This window comes from Ursus americanus, chromosome 8 (genome assembly GCF_024610735.1).
Source record: "Ursus americanus isolate L20-20 chromosome 8, mUrsAme1.1.p, whole genome shotgun sequence".
In the NCBI taxonomy this organism is placed as follows: domain Eukaryota; kingdom Metazoa; phylum Chordata; class Mammalia; order Carnivora; family Ursidae; genus Ursus; species Ursus americanus.
In genome coordinates this window covers 30,477,048-30,495,268 of record NC_142134.1, presented here as the reverse complement: position 1 = coordinate 30,495,268, position 18,221 = coordinate 30,477,048, and positions in this window count along the sequence as shown.

The following is an 18,221-nucleotide window of genomic DNA, read 5'->3' as shown; positions in this document are numbered from 1 at the left end:
ACATCCGTCACCATATATATATATATATATATTGTAGTGAGGACTTTTTAAAATCTTTTTTTATTTCTTTTTTATTAAAGCATAGTTGACACAGACGTTACATTAGTTTCAGGTTACAACATAGTGACTCAGCAAGTCTATCTGCTATGTTATGCTCACCACAAACGTAGGTTCCGTTTGTCACTACACAACACAGCGCCATTACAATAACTTTGACTATATTCCCTATGTTGTACCTTTTATCCTCCTGATGTTCATTTCATAACTCAAAGCCTGTCTCCCACTCCCCTTCACCCATTTTGCTTTCCCTCTCTTCCTCCTTTTCTTTCTTTTTTAGCAACCATCACTTCTCTGTATTATGAGTCTTTCTTCTTTTGTTTATTCATTTTGTTTTTTAGATTCCACATATAAGTGAAATCATATGGTGTTTGTCTTTCTCCCTCTGACTTACTTCATTTAGCATAATATGCTCTCAGTCTGCCCATGTTATCACCAATGGCAGGTTAACATTTATTTATATGGTGGAGTAATATTGCGTTGTCTACATATACTACATCTTCTTTATCCATTCATTTATTGATGGACATTGGGTTGCTTCCACATGCTGGCTATTGCAAATAATGTTGCAGTAAACATAGACTGCATATACCTTATTGAATCAGTTTTTTGTTTTCTTTGGGGAAATGCCCTATAGAGGAATTACTGGAATTTCTTTTCTTTCTTCTCTACTTTTATTCTAATAATACAGTATATAATACATACACAAAATATGTGTTCTTTTCATGTGCCCTCCTTTATTAACATATAATGTATTATTTGTTTCATGGGTACAGGTCTGTGATTCATCAGTTTTACACAATACACAGCACTCATCACCACACATGCCCTCCCCAGTGTCCATCACCCAACAACCATCACTCATCTAACACCCCACCCCCCTTTGTTCCAGCAACCTTCAGTTTGCTTCTATTTTTACTTATTTGAGGAACCTCCATACTGTTTTCTATAGTGGCCGTACCAGCAGCAGGGCACAGAGTTAATTTTTCTCCACATCTTTGCCAACACTGTTCTTTCTTGTCCTTTTGATTCTAGCCATTCTGACAGGTGTAAGGTGTTATCTCAAGTGGTTTTGATTTGCATTTCCCTGATGATTAGTGATGTTGAGCATCTTTTCATGTGTCTGTAGGCCATCTATTTGTTGTCATCATCTTTTTCTCCTTCTCCTTTCCTCCTCTTCCTCTTCCCCTTCCCTGCCTCCTCGTTCTCTTCCACCTCTTCCTCCTCCTTCTCCTTCTCCTTCTCCTTCTCCTTCTCCTCCTCCTTCTTCTTTCCCTTCTTCTTCTTCTTCTTCTTCTTCTTCTTCTTCTTCTTCTTCTTCTTCTTCTTCCTATCTTCTCCTTCTCCATCTTCTTCTTTTCTTCTTCATCTAAAGAGGGTTCCATGCTGAGTTTGGGGCTTGAACTCATGACCCTGAGGTCAAGAGTCACATGATTTACTGACTGAGCCAGTCAGGCATCCCTTCATCTATTTGTCTTCTTTGGGAAATATCTATTCAGGTCCTCTGCCCTTTTTTTTTTTTTTAAAGATTTTATTTATTTATTCGACAGAGATAGAGACAGCCAGCAAGAGAGGGAACACAAGCAGGGGGAGTGGGAGAGGGAGAAGCAGGCTCCCAGCAGAGGAGCCTGATGTGGGGCTCGATCCCAGAACGCCGGGATCACGCCCTGAGCCAAAGGCAGACGCTTAACCGCTGTGCCACCCAGGCGCCCCTCTGCCCATTTTTTTAATTGGATTATTTCATTTTTTGATGTTGATTGTATAAGTTCTTTATATATTTTGGATATTAACCCCATATTGGATATGTCATTTGTGGTTATCTTTCCCCATTCTGTTAGTTGCTTTTTTGTTATGTTGATGGTTTTCTACCTTGTGCAAAAACTTATTTTGGTGTAGTCCCAATAGTTTATTTTTGCTTTTGTTTCCCTTTCTTGAGGAGACATAGCTAGAAGAATGTTGCTGCAAACAATGTCAGAGAAATTGCTGCCTATGTTTTCTTCTAGGAGCTTTATGATTTCATGTCTCACATTTAGGTCTTTAATCCATTTTGAGTTTATTTTTGTGTATGGTGTAAGAAAGTGGTTCAGTTTTATTCTTTTACACGTAGCTGTACAGTTTTTTCAGCGCCATCAATTGAAGGGACTGTCTTTTCCCCATTGTATATTCTTACCTCCTATTAGATTAATTGACCATATAAGTGTGGGTTTATATCTGAGCTCTCTATTCTGTTCCACTTATCTGTGTGTCTCTTTTTGTGCCAGTACTGTGCTGTTTGGATTACTATAGCTTGTAGTATATCTTGAAATGTGGGATTGTGATATGTCCGGCTTTGTTCTTCTTTCTCAAGATTGCTTTGGCTATTTGGGGTCTTTTGTGGTTCCATAGACATTTTAGTATTATTTCTTTTGGTTCTATGAAAAATGGTATTGGTGTTTTGATAGAGATTGCATTGAATCTGTAGATTGCTTTGAGTAGTATGGACATTTTAACAATATTACATCTTCCAGTCTGTGAGCCTAGAATATTTTTCCATTTGATTGTGTCATTTTTAATTTCTTTCATCAATGTTTCACATTTTTGAGTAGGTCGTTCATCTCCTTGGTGAAATTTATTCCTAGTTTTTTTTATTCTGGAAAACTTTTTATCTCTTTTTCCATTCTGAATGATATCCTTGCCAGGTAGTGTATTCTTGATTGTAGGTTTTTTCCTTTCAGTATTTTGAATATATCACGTGTTCCGGGAAAGGGAGGTATTTGCAAAGTGACCTCCAAAGGCCAGAGGAGTCATAAGACAGAGTAAAAAGGCTGACAAACCCAGCTTGACAATAAATGGTTTATTAAGGGGACTTATGGACAGAAACATGTCTTGGGTGGCTGCATATAGATCTGTGCAACCCCACTTCCTATAAGACCTGCTTTTATAGCTCTAGCGGCTGGGGAGTATATGTTGATAGACCACCGGGGAGGAGATGTTAGAATTATAGTCATATCTCTAAAGCAGATCAAAGATATTATGCCCCAAGTGTGTCCTCAAGGTTTGGTTAAACAAAAACTGTGACCAACTAACATAGTTTACTTACTAAAACACAGCTTTCTCACTAAGACTAAATTTCAAGATCTCACCTCTCTATGTTCAGAAATCCAAAGTTATGTCATAAACTTTGCCCATTCCCAACAGTTTTCATGCTTTTCAAAGCTTTCCTTGAGATCATCAACCCAGGAGCCAACACCTTAGAATGATCTTCCCTTGACTTCCTTCTCAAATCGTAGTAAAATCCTGTCAAAGAGCTGGTCTCCCTTCTTGTTATATCAGGTAAACCCTGCTTTGCTTGATCAACTTTTAAATTTTTTTGGTATTCTTTTGAGGAGTTGGCTGTTGACTTATATATTCAAAAAGCCCTGAGCTCCTAACACAAATCCTTGAATAAAGTGAAGGAATCTGTAACTAAGCTTCTTGAATTTGTATGTCACTCTGTGTCCAATGTAGTTGTTATTAAATTGACCCTTATTTCTTCCTGGGAATTTTTCATGAATGCTTTTTTGATATGTAGGTTTTCCTGATTGTGAATGCTACATATGATAATATAAAAAATATTATTATAAGAAAAACATAATTATGAGATTACATATAAAAGCAGGAAAGTGCTTTTGTTAAATCATCTATATGCACATAAGTAAGAACCCTCAAATTATTAACCACAACATTTTCTGGTGTTTCAAATTGCCAATACTAACAGGCTCCCTACATTTAAGCTTCAGCTAAGATTTATCTATTAATCTTTTTTTCTGGTGTTACTTGTTAATTGACTGGATGAGACAGATTTATGAAAATAATTTTCCTTTTCTTAAGATTTTATGTCCTTTTTCTTTCTGCTTCATGCTCTGCTAATATCTGGCATGGTATATTAATCTCATTTCATATGAAGGAAATAACTTTTCACAACTTTCTGAACTTTGTTTCTTCCTATTTTTTACTACGAGTTCTAATGAAATTACAATGATCTGTGTTAACATATTTTTATACAAAATGATTAAATCTTGAATATAAATTTGATTCTGTTTCTGATCCTTGCCCAGATATTTTAAGGGAACTAAAGCCATGACTTATAATGAGTGTGACAAATTTTGCTTATAAACTATTTTATTTTGGGTGGATTTTACTCCTTGAGACTGTGATTTAATGGATAAGACATCTAATCAATCTATATATAAACCAATTGGAGTCCATGGCATAAAGTTATTGAAAACGCTCATTTATATTTCTCATTTTTGGCTTGTTTTGTCAGTTAATATTAAACAGAATATTTCCGCCCTGATATTTTACTTATTCTATTTGTTCTCAAGCCTAGCTAGTGATACTAGGCAATTGAAATGATTGAAATAAAATTATCTTTATGCTCTACTGAAGGAGTTCTAATACACCTGACTGAATAATTCCTGAGAGGGGCTTATTTCCATGAATTGTATTATCAGGCTACGATGATCTGTGCTGCTTTGTGTTGTGAAATTCTTTATCTCATATGTGTATATCAGAAGGGATCCTTCTAGTTTAGATTACAGGTGAGACTGCTTAAAACTTCAAATAGATTTTAACAATTTTCTCCTATACTTTGGTTTCAAAAATGAATTGTTTTTGTTCAAGGGAACGCTAATAAAAATTGAAATAATAATAGCTAATATTTATTGAGCACTATGTTCTTGACACTGAGTAAAGGCTTTATGTATTTAGTTAATTCTTATTATTCACAGTGTTTATGTTCTCAAACAGAACATGTTAGCAAATACTGTCTCATTGTTCCCAGGGGAAATACAGAGTTAGGTTTCTGCAAACTTCTCCTCACATTTTCATCAGTCGATAAACACATAACCTTGTTTCATGTGTTTTTCTGTTTAAAGACACCTTATTTAATATATACTGTTGATCATTACATTAAACGCATAGCCAACAGTGAATGAAGTTTAGCTAACAAACATATTTTCTCCGTGATGCACATCTTCTTGTCTCTTGATAGGAACACTAGAAAGCACTTCAGCACTGTCTTCAGGGTCTATTCTAAACAGTGAAATCACCAAGAAAAAACATAAAAATGCAAAAAAAAAGTGTCATTAAATATACTAGGAAAGGGACCCTTGTTTACAGTATGAGATGCAACAACAAGGCAATACTCTGTCTCAACGGGGAACATGCCTATTAGGTGAGTCAATTTTTTGCTGCTCTATGCATATCCATGAGTGACCATGATGCACCATTAGTATTGATTTTGAAGTTACAAATAAATTTTAGTGAGTAGACAAGTTTAAAAATATGGCATCTGTGAATAATGAAGAATAATTGTCTTTGAGGTTTTTCTTCTCACACCAATCCAATGAGTTAAGTAAGTAAAACCCTTTATTCATTCCTATTTTTCTCTTTTTCTTGTACATCATATTTTATAGGAAAGGTATTACTGCCAGGATTAGGGTCTTTGTATGTTTTCTGGCTATCATAATATCATGTATTAAAACACCAGATTCCATTTTATCTCTAGCATAGACATGGAATACTGTCACATATTTTCACGGTAGTACAACATTATTAGTATGTGATACTTTTAAATAGTTGATTGCAAGTTACTTGAATAAAATATGAATAGAGCTCCCATACTACCTCAGTCTTACTTATCATAGTATTATTTGTACTTTACTGCAAATAACTGCAAATACACTTTAACATCTGTAGTTTTCATAGCTGCCTAGTCTATAAGTCCCCAAGAGCAAGGACTGCATCTATCTCATTCACTGTCCTTCAGTGCAGTGTGAAATCTGATGTCTAATGGACACAGAATATACATTTGTTGAAAAAATTATCCCTTCTTACATGTTGGACAGCGAAAGACTGTTTTATAATGTCTGTATCCACATGATCTTGCATTTCGTTCATACTTTTCACAACTATTATGTAGCCCAGAATCTTCAGTGATAATGAGATCTGAAACACTACTATATGAGGGAACGGTGTGAAGAAATTTTATGCATTGCCCCATGATTTTTTTTCCCCAAAACACGTCTGAACTGCAGATGGAAAACTTTTTCCAAGACACAAGGTTTTGACAGGTCTACAGTGGAATCCTCCAACAAATTCGAAATTAGGTAATGGGGGGGGGGCTGTGAGGAAATTCAAAATCCCAATATTTTGTATCAGCCACATACCAGCTTTCCCCATCAATTCACATAATTTAATGGGTCTTTCTGAGAAAGGAAGTAGAGAAATGAAAATATATGTTTGTGATTTTTTGTTTATTTTTTCTTAGCAGATATAGTAATAAAATTTCAGGTCTCTGTAGGATAGGATGTTCAAAGTATACCAGTGTTTTGAAGTTTAAACAAACTATTAAGCAACAACAAAAAGAAAAAGAAAACCGTGTATGTGAGAGAGTCACATATCTAGTAAAATACTCTCAACTGTGCACCTGTGTAGGTTCAAATAGTCAATAAAGTCACTTCTCATGTATTACAAATTCAAGATAACTGGTACATTATATTTCTGAGTCAATATTTCTCTGTGATCATTAGGGTGATTAACATTACATTCTAAATGGCCATCTTGTTTTCCATTCCACAGCATTTGGTTTTTATGTGTTCTATGATATTTGTGATATTTTTACTTACTCCTATGGGATTTTAAGCATGTTTTGTTTTGTGATGATCCTCAGCCTTTGGGGAAGACTCATGTGACAGAGTTTCACATGGGACACGGGCCCAGCTCCGAAACTCACTTTGCTGCTCGCCGAAAATGAAATGCCCCAAGGTTGATGTCAGTGGTTGAACAAGAAATTGTTTTCTAAAGCTCATACTGATCTTCCACATTAAATATGGATCTGCAGCATGGAGAATTTGCATTGATCACACTTGTCTCATTCTGGTCTCCAGTTGTACTCAGCCAGCTACCACAGCATAGGCAGGTTACTTGCTAGAAGCTGAATGTCCTTTAGGGGTGTAGGGAAAGGCAAGCAGAAAAACCCCAGTGGCTCAAAGGTCCTTCCTAATGATGCAGACCTCACCACGAATCAACAAGCCTTCCCTTCCATAGCTTGCAGACACCTTGCTTGTATATTTTACAGAAGAAAGGTTATTGCAGGACGAAATTCCTGGACTTTTTGAAATGAATAGTTCATGATGAATCATCACTTACATATAACACCCAGTGCTCATCATAACAGGTGCCCTTAATACCCATCACTTATTTACCCATCCCCTACCCACTTCCCTCCATCAACTCTCAGTTTGTTCTCTAGCGTTAAGAGTCTCCTATGGTTTGATCCTTTCTTTTTTTCCCCTTCCCCTATGTTTATCTGTTTTTTTTTCTTAAATTACACATGAGTGAAATCATATGGTATTTGTCTTTCTCTGATTGACTTATTACACTGAACGTACACTCTAGCTCCATCCATTTAAGTGCAAATGGCAAGGTTTCTTTCTTTATTGAGGGCTGAGTAATACTTCATTGTATAAATATACCATTTCTTCTTTACCCATTTCGTATGCTTCTTTGTGACTTTGAATTATTTATTTCCTCTTTTATTCCCATTGACACACCAACCCACCCACCCATTCACTCACTGTCCATCTTTCTACTTTGATTGTTTCCCTTTGGTGTCCTGTTTTTCACATTATTGTGCAAGCCCTTATAGAACATTATCTAAGAGATTATTCTCTATGACTTATGATTCTTGGTTAATTTTTAACAGATTTATCTTAGTAATTTTGTCTTTGTAGGATCTGTTTAGTGTTTTTGTTTGTTTAGTTTGGTTTGGGTTTTGATCATGGATCTGCTCACCTTCTCATCTCACTCACCATCCAGGTTTCTGTTTTGGTTGTTTGTCTTTTGATGCCCTGTTTTCCTTCACATTACCTTGCATGAATTTGCCTTGGAATCTCATCTAAGAGCTTCTTTTCTGTGACCTTCTGTGATTCTTATTTAATTTTTAGCAGATTTATTTTAGAGATTTTAGTCTTGCTTGTATTCTCTATACTGCTGCCTCCCATAACCTCATACAAAATATATAGTCATAGGTTAATGTTTTTATAACTCAGATCTTATTTTCTATGCAATCTTAAATTAATCTTACATACTTTTTAGCCTTTGAGAATAATATGCCATTTATGCTAAGGATAGTTAAGTTCCATTTGAAAAGGATATTTTTCTTAGGGTTCCAAAATTTTTATAATACTGCTCAACAAAAAGATGTTCTCTCTATAAATGAGTAAATGGTCATAAAAGAACACTTCTCCTGGTAAAGCTAAATTTGGGTAGTTGGTAAATTATGCTGACAATGGAAAACATCTGTTAAAAAGACCACTCAGTTTAAGAAAAAGTAACTTTCTTGGTCTTCTATATAATAGTGTCTCTCCTAGTAGTATGTTTGGTTTTGATATCTCTCTCTTTTTTTTTATTGCAATATGCAAATTTGTTAGGTCCAGATGCCAGGCTGCTGTGTTTTAATTCCATCTCCACCATTTTCTCTCCATGAGATTAGGGTAAGCTACCTGAACATTCCGTATTTTAGTTTCCACATCTACAAAATGGAAGGATGATAGTGCCTGTCGAAGAATTCGTGTGTTTTTCATGAGTTAAAAATATAAAGGACTTAAAACATTTCCCGGCAGAGAGTAAATTCTCAAGAAATGTTTGTTGATTTCCCTTTTAAACGGAAACATAGAGGAAGCTCAATACATTTTTGTTATTGAAGGAATGTGCTCACAGAATCATGGCTAGAAATCATTTGGATATGAAAAATATACTGGACACTCACATTTTGCTTCATTTTTCAAGCCAAGGGGAAGTAGTGAATCTAGCATCAGAAAACAGATATTGATAATTCTAATGTAATCCCCAATATTTTAGGTTTACCTAGCAGATGATGTTTAATCCATTGAGAAGGAAGGAGTAATACTAAACATGCCCAGAGACAACTCGTCCACAACTAGGCAATTTTCCTTCCTAATGGAGATATCAGATGATTAGATCAAAGACATAATAGAGATATAATAACTGAAAACTTGAATATAGAAGAGAGATATCAGAGATGCTGATTCTGAAAGCTGAAAGGAACCTTAGCTATAAGCTTATAGAACTGTCCAATAGTAAAGGCAAGTAAACTTAAAGTTCATACAAAGTAGTCATACTTGCTTACAGAAACAGGTTTGGAAAATATATTTCCTTGTGACAGACCTTCACTTGAGTTCATAAATATATTTAATAAAGTTTCTTGCTGTAGTGTACTAAAAATGGCTATGTATTCTTTTTTTTTATTAGTTTCAGAGGTAGAATTTAATGATTCATCAGTTGCATATAACACCCAATGCTTGTTACATCAAGTAGCCACCTTAATGACTATCACCCAAACATTCCTCCCCTCCACCCGCTTCCCTTCCAGGAATCCTGTTTGTGTCCTAGAGTTCAGTGTCTCTTATGGTTTGTCTTCCTCTCAATTTTCAGCTTATTTTATTTTTGCTTCCCTTCCCTTATATTAATCCATTTTGTTTCTTAAACTCTGCATATGAGTGAAGTCATGTGGTATTTGCCTTTCTCTGACTGACTTATTTCGTTTAGCATAATACCCTCTAGTTCCACCCACGTTGTTGCAAATGGCAAGATTTCATTCTTTTTGATGGCTGAGTAATATTCCATTGGGGATATATACCAGTTCTTCTGTATCCATTCATCTGTTGATGGACTCTGGGCTCTTTCTATATTTTGGCTATTGTGGACATTGCTGCTATAAACGTTGAGGTGCATGTGCCCCTTTGAATCACTGTTTCGTATTCTTTGGTTAAATACCTACTTGTGCAATTGCTGGGTTATAGTTCTATTTGTAACTGTTTGAGGAACCTCCATACTGTTTTCTAGTATCCGCAACCACAGTTCTGGATTTCAGCTTATATGTCAGAGTTGTAGTCATCAAGACAGTATGGTATTGGCACAAAAACAGACACATAGATCAATGGAACAGCATAAAAAGCACCAAATGAACCACAACTATTTGGTCAATTAATCTTCAACAAAGCAGGAAAGGATATCGAATGGGAAAAGACTCTCTCTTCAAGAAATGGTGTTGGGAAAACTGAACAGCAACATGCAAAAGAAGTTAACTGGCCCACTTTCTTACACCATACACAGAAATAAATTCAAAGTGGATAAAAGACCTAAATGTGAAATCTGAAACCATAAAAATCTTAGAGGAGAACACAGGCAGTAACCTCTTTGACATCAACCATAGCAACTGCTTTCTAAATATGTCTCCTGAGGCAAGGGAAACAAAAGCAAAAATAAACTACTGGGACTTCATCAGAATAAAAAGCTTCTGTACAATGAAGGAAACAATCAACAAAACTAAAAGGCAACCTACGAAATGGTAGAAGATATTTGCAAATGACATATCTGATAAAGGGTTAGTAACCAAAATATATAAAGAACCTATAAAACTCAACACCCCAAAAGTGAATATTCCAATTCAAACTGGGCAGAAGACATGAATAGATACTCTTCCAAAGAAGACATACGAATGGCCAACAGACACATGACGAGATGCTCAACATCAATCATCATTAAGGAAATAGGGCTCAAAACTACAATGAGATATCACCTCACACCTGTCAGAATGGCTAACATCAACAACACCAGAAACAACAAAATTTGGTGAGGATGTGGAGAAAGGGGAATCTCCTTACACTGCTTGTGAGAATGCAAGCTGGTGCAGCCACTCTGGAAAACAGTATGGAGGTTCCTCAAGAAGTTAAAAATAGAACTATCCTACAATCCAGCATTTACCCTACTGGGTATTTACCCAGAGAATACAAAAAATGCTAATTCAAAGGGATACATCCACCCCGATACCTACAGCAGCATTATGTACAATAGCCCAATCATGGAAACAGCCCCAGTGTGCATCTACTGAAGAATGGATAAAGAGAAGTGGTAGATACAGACACACACACACAGACACACACACACACAGACACACACACACACACACACACACACACACACACACACACACACACACACACACACAGAATCTTAGCCATAAAAAGGAATGAAATCTTGCCATTTGCAATGATGTAGATGGAGTGAGAGAGTATTATGTTAAGCTAAATAAGTCAGAGAAAGTAAATACCATATGATTACACTCTTATGTGGAATTTAAGAAACAAAAGAGATGACCATAGGGGAAAAAAAGAGAGGGGCTAACCATAAAACAGACTTAAGGATAGAGAACAAACTAAGGGTTGCTGGAGGGGAGGGGGCTGGATGAAGGGGTTAAATGGGGAATGGGTATTGAAGAGTGTACTTGTTGTAATGAGAACTGGTGTTGTATGTAAGTGATCAATCACTAAATTCTACTCCTGAACCTAATATTACACTGTATGTTAACTAACTGGAATTTATGTATTTATTTTTTTTAAAGCAGAATTCCTTGGAGAGGGGCCCAAGGAATCTGTATGTTTTTTTAAATTTTATTTATTTTTTTGACAGAGAGAGAGACAGCCAGTGAGAGAGGGAACACAAGCAGGGGGAGTGGGAGAGGAAGAAGCAGGCTCATAGCCGAGGAGCCTGACGTGGGGCTCAATCCCAGAACTCCGGGATCACGCCCTGAGCCAAAGACAGACGCTTAACGACCGAGTCACTCAGGCGCCCCACTAACTGGAATTTAAATAAAAACTAGAAACTACAAAAAAAAAATGTGAGATACACACACACACACGCACACTAATATTACTTGGCCATAAAAAAAGAGATATTGCCATTTGCGACAACATAGATGGATCTAGGGAGTATTACGCTAGGTGAAATAAGTCAGAGAGAGAAAGACAAATACCGTATGATTTCTTTTATATGTGGAATCTAAAAAACAAACAAAACCCAGATGCTTACACACAGAGAAAAAACTGGTGTCCACAGGGGAGGTGGGGGGGATGGGTGAAATAGATAAAGGAGATGAAAAAGTACAAACTCCCAGTTATTGAATAAGTCACGGAGATGAAAAGTACAACACAGGGATTATAGTCAATAATATTGTAATAAGGTTGTTTGGTGACGGATGGAGACTACACTTATTGTGATAGCACTGAGTAATGTACAGAGTTGTTGAATCATGTTCTACACTTGAAACTTACATAGCACTGTATGTAGTGAATTATACTTAATAAAAAGTAAGTTATATGCTTTAGTAATACATTAAATAAGTCCTTATGAATCCTGCTGAATATGGTCCATTTCCATAACTTGTCTACTAGCCTTGTTTATCTGTAGTTTAAGGGATTTGGTTTTATATCAACCATCTCAACTGAAGAGATTTAATGGTTTGGCATATTAGAAGGCAGCACCGTATTAATACTTCATTTCCATTCACAAGTGTATGCACCCATTTCTTTTTAAAAAATCCCTATGATGACTTTCCCTCATAGAAAAGCAAATTCTTTCTTTACAGGAAATGGAAGAATTTGCCCAGACCTCTGGGGAAGATGGTATTGTGATGTTTTCATTGAGATCAATGATCAAAAATCTCACAGGTGAAAACAGAAACATGCTCAGTGGCCTTTATCCCGATGCTGTGGAAAGTCAGGTAAACTTTAAGCTCTTTTTCATGTCTATACATTGCTTTTTACAAAAGGAGGTAATATTTCAAAATGCATGTGTAGGCAGATCTTCTTATGCCCGTTTTTCATTATTTGTACAATTTGCTTAAATTCTGCAAATCTTGCTTAGGATTGCATTCAGAAATTTTTATTTATGTTATAAACTAAGGATGAAACTTGGGTGGTATGACTAGCAGTGAGAGAATTTCTAAATTCATCCATCAACCAGGCTTCATTCCAATGGGTTTTTTAAATAAAGTGTGAAGTCTGCACATAGCTTCAGAGAGAAGCTTTTCTATCATTCCAACTACCTCTTACCAAGTGTAGAATTGGTAAAAGGTTGAGTGGACAAGCTCTAACTCCAGATATAAAATGACCTCCAAATCCTGCCTTCACTCATATTCTCTCTTTTCCCAAACCAAAAACAGTGTAAAATTTGGGATTAGGATACTTACTGTATCTCCTCAGAGAGACTCATGGACCACCATGAATCCACATACACTCTGTGGAGTAGAAGAGAAAAACAAAAAAGCAGTCCAAAACGGCTAGTCCTTTTTCTAGTTTCAAGTGGGAAATGACAGCCGAAATGTTGGGACCTAGGTTCCTGAATTTAATGTCTCCTCAGTTGCCCATTCAGAATGTGATGCAATCAATCTAATTGGTTCTGAATAATCAGGTAAACAACTTGAACTTTCTCAGCTGGAGTAGGCGTGTACAGGCATACCCTTGGTTAAAAAAAAAAAAAAGCAGAATCATGTCTAACCTAGAAAAAATAAATAAGTCCCCGTTCTCTGAAATCTTTTGTTTTTCTAAAATTATAAGATCAGTGTTCTCATTGCTTTTGAGCTACATCCAGGCTCATGCCTGATCTGAACTCCTTCCAAGAAACCTAAACTACTCTGATAACAGTATTATTTTAGAACTGCCCTGGCATATGCTAGCCTAGTGCTACATCACAATGCCTGCATCACTCCCTAACTTCATCTCATCACATAGGCGTTTTATCGTCTTATGTCATCGCCAGAAGGTAGCACAGTACAGTAAGTTATTCTGAGAGAGAAGGAGGCCACATTCACATAACTTTTATTACAGTATATTTTTATAAATATTCTATTTTTTATCAGTTATTATTGCCTAGCTTATAAATTAAACTTTTGCCCAGGTATGTATATATAGGGGAAAATGGCTTATATGAGGTTTGGTACTATCTGAGATTTCAAGCATCCACTGGGAGTCTTAGAACATATCCCCCCCAGATCAGGGGGGAAGACTGTGGTGATAAAGTTTCAGCATAGGTCTCAACCAACCGTCTAGGAGCTGTGAAGCGAAGATCACCTTAAAGAGTTACCCCAAATTGAAATGAGAAGGCCATGTATTGGATACGGGGTGTTCTAGGGGGAAAAACAAAACAAAACATGACTTTAGACTACATGGTTCTCTTCAGCAGAAGCAGCTCTCAAAGAAAGCTAGTAGAGGAGAGGTGTCAGCTTCTAATCCCATCAGCTGGGGAGTAATTTCTATATTCCTCACAGGAGAATCGGGGTAACACATCAAAACAACCACCAGAGGGCGTTACCAAGATTAAAGGATATTGCAGCTCTGTAGACCATGCTTTGCTTTGAATCTTCTGTCCATAACCTTTTAAAGAAATAGTCTCCTCTAGAGGACCCCTGGGTGGCTCAGTCGTTAAGCGTCTGCCTTTGGCTCAGGGCGTGATCATGGTGTTCTGGGATGGAGCCCCACATCAGGCTCCTCCGCTGGGAGCCTGCTTCTTTCTCTCCCACTCTCCCTGCTTGTGTTCCCTCTCTCGCTGGCTGTCTCTCTCTCTGTTGAATGATTAAATAAAATCTTAAAGAAAAAAAAAAAAAAAACCAACAAAATAGTCTCCTCTCGTTTCAAGTCAACAGATTATTGATAGCAGGAAAACAAATCTATCCCATGACACAGGTCTTCCCCTTTTACTTCTAATTTGAAGGGGCTTCCTGATAAGATTAAAAAAAAAAAATACAATTTACATGTTTTACAAAGGCAATTTGCAAAGCAAAATTCAGAAGATATTTACAGGACAAATACTTTTTAGAAGTGTACTTTTCAAATCTCTCCACTTCTACTCAAAAATTACTATCATATTGTACTTTGGATCTCTATAATCTCTTGCAAGAACTATTGCAACTGTATCTCCGCTGATTTCCCTGTGTTAAATCTTGCTCCATACCAAACATTCAATAGCCAATATTTATGAAAAGGTAAGCTGTATCAACATTACTGTTTAAAAATTATACATCGATCTTTCATTGATCTTAAATTTGAAATAAAAAGTACATAGTATATCGCCCATTGGTTTTTTTAATAAATTATATCCCGAGTATCTTTTCAGTCTAATTTTCTTCTCTGTTCAAACCAAACAGTTCACCATTGCTGAACATGAGAAAAGGGCCTAAATTTGTAACAATAGATGGTATATAAGATTTTGGTCATTCAAGTGTTCTGAATGACATTACTGAACTGATAGCACACTATCAAAATCTTGGAACTTGTTATCTTGAACCAATATGTTTATTTCTTTAACAGATTTTTTGTTCAGTATAATTAATACATAAAAACCATGTTGTGAAATGTCAAAAAATGAGGACATATATAAATGTCTAAATTACCATCATTGGACTTTACATACTTTCAGAATGTATCCTTCGTGTTCTACAGATTTATATGTATTTTATTTTATTTCCAAAAAAGAGTATCATGCTTATGTTTTTTCCTGGAACTCGTTGATTTAGCAATGTGATGTGGGGAACATGCAACAGTAGTGCCTGTAACCAAATCTTCGCTAGAATTCCTGTACACATCATGCCTTTCATTGGAGGTGTGTTTCCTGATAGATATTTCGGTACTTCAGGGAACATACTGTACATAAATATGTGCGTGTGTATTTCTACATGACTGATTCCTCGATGTAGAATTGCAAGGTTAAACAGTATGTTTACATTTTATTTGAAAGCATCATTCTGCATTATCCATCATACAAATTGTTTTCTCAGATTCTTTTTTCCTTTTTTGGCAGAAGGCGATTTCTTTAATTTGATAGAGTGTTCAGGTATAGTAAGGCAATAACATGCAATATTGGTGAAACAGTCAAGTTTTTCACTGAGATTGGGAAGAAGATAAGAATGATCACTATTTCACTTCAATTCGATATTGTATTTGGGGTTCTGGCCATAAAGTATAGCCAAAAACCCCAACGGATTGAGTAGGAAAAATCGGGCAGTGGGAGGGCAGAAGGGTAGGACTTGGACTCGAAGATTCCAAACCAATCCAAACCACAGTTGAAAGTTTAGAAAATGTTATAGGTGTACAACATAAGGTGGCCCCGGAAGCTAATTTTAGGGGTACAAAATCAGCCATTTATAAGAGAAACTGACAGAATATAAAGGTAACAATGTCCTTATCTTGCTGAACTGTAATTCTCTCACTTTGGCATTAATTCATAATATTTACTGGAATGACCAACTCCCAGATAATTAAAACAATTTTAATTATTTAAAACACTTACTTCTGTAGGATATATTCTACCACTCGAAGTAGAAACAGAAGCCAAAGAATGCCTTACTGGACAACAAGCTCACCTTAGGTGTAACTGATCCAGGGCTCCAGCGCCACAGACTGCTTCACAGTGCCACCAGTCAGTCACAGTGCGCTGCTCCCTGCCAGCTGCATAGTGGGACTGCGGCTTCGCAGCTCAATACAGCAGACGTGTCCTCTGAAGGCATCAACGAGGAACAGGCTGCCACGTTAAGAGAGGCCCAGGCCTGCAGTGATCCCCCAACCCTTGCAGAGCTTGCGGACAGCCGAGGACCCCAGCATGACTCCAAGTCCCCAGACATGGATCAGCACGGTTGATCACCATCTTTGCTGGAGTGGTTGGGGGGATACGAAGCAGAGGCAAGGCCCACTGAAGGAGTGGTGGGCTGCGATGTGACCCTCTAAGCGCAGGGCAGCGGCCCACGGCAGACGCCACGTGGCCAGCACACAGGAGACGTACACCAGGTAGCGAATGTGCGGGTCCTCTGTGCAATGGGCCTCACGTCCCAGGCGCGGACTAGCTCTAGCGCCGACCTGGCGGAAGCAGCCCGTGCAGGGCGTGTACCGTTGGCCGAACAAGGTGGCCCAGCCAGGCTGGGGCTGTGCAGACTGGCTTGGCCGTGGGGTGCCAGCCCTGCGGCACTTGGCGGTCCAGGTGGTTCATGCCTACTGCGTCGTAGTCCACAGGGTCCAGGGGGCCTGGGCTGGGCTGCCGAGGCCCGGAATCGGGTCAGGGGCGGCTAAGCGCACGGCCGCCCGCAAGGAGCCCGGAGGCGTCTCCAGGTGCCGCTGCTGGGCACGCCCGGCTGAGACAGCGCTCCCGCGGGCCTTGGGGCCCACAATCTCCTCCGCACCGGGCGTCCTTCTGGGCCGCAAGCACCCGTCGTCAGACCCCCGCCACCAGCCTCTGCTTCAGAGAGGCCAGATGCTCCTCCTGACGGGCCACTTGGGCCTACGAGGCGAGTACTTCCTCCTGGTAGCCATGGCGGCCTCTTCCCTCTCAGATTCTTCTGTTTGAGGTCTCTTCTGTGGGAAACAACTTCTTGACTCAATTTACATTTTCCTGAGAATTCGTACCTTTTACTGCTTTTCTTATGTTATTGGCCATTTTTACTTCTGTGAATTGCCTGTTCGTATCCTCCATTTAGTTTCCTCTATTGTTTTTTTGTTTCTCATGTGTCATATTTCTGGCTCTGCAGTGATTCCCTACCTTTATCTGTTACGTGTGTTACAGGATCGATTTGAGGAAAATTAATTAAGCCTACGTGCTTGGTTTAACAATATTTTATCTACTGCGGCACTATAGTGTGTTTCGTTAAAAATGTGTCAATTATCTAGAAGAGTCGTGTGGAAAATTTGGTGATAAACTTTTCTGAGAATTCCTCCGCGCATCCAAGTTTTAACTTGTTTTGCAAACAAATTCAAGCCTAAGGCTGGAGAATGTTGTGAGACTTCAGTGATCGTCTTGTTGACCAATAAAGACAGGTGTTTTTCTCTCATCTGAACGACTTGGATCATAAAGGGATTCCCTGATATGTAGGTTTCAGGAGGGCCTTGAGAATGCTTGTAGTTTGATTCCCCTATTTCCATAAAATTTACATATTTTTGTTTTCTTTGCATTGTTATTAATTATGGTCAGTCATCCTGTACCTAGGTTTCAGGAAATGATTGTATTCTTTTTTTTCATGCTAAAGGATTTAAGGTTTCCTTATTATGTTAATGGAAAGGATGGAACAGCAAGCTGACTGCTCTTGGAAGAGAAAGAATGAGGCATGCTCAACTAAGCATGGTTCTAGGGAATGATCATTACTTCAATTGCTTTCAACAAAGACGTGGAATTGCTCACCATATCTGTAATAGCTAAGTGATGATGTGCCTGGTTTCGAAAGAAGTAGGCATATATATGTACACACACAAGGGGAGAGAGTGAAAGTTCAGTAAGTTCTTTAGGGGGCATGTTCTATATTG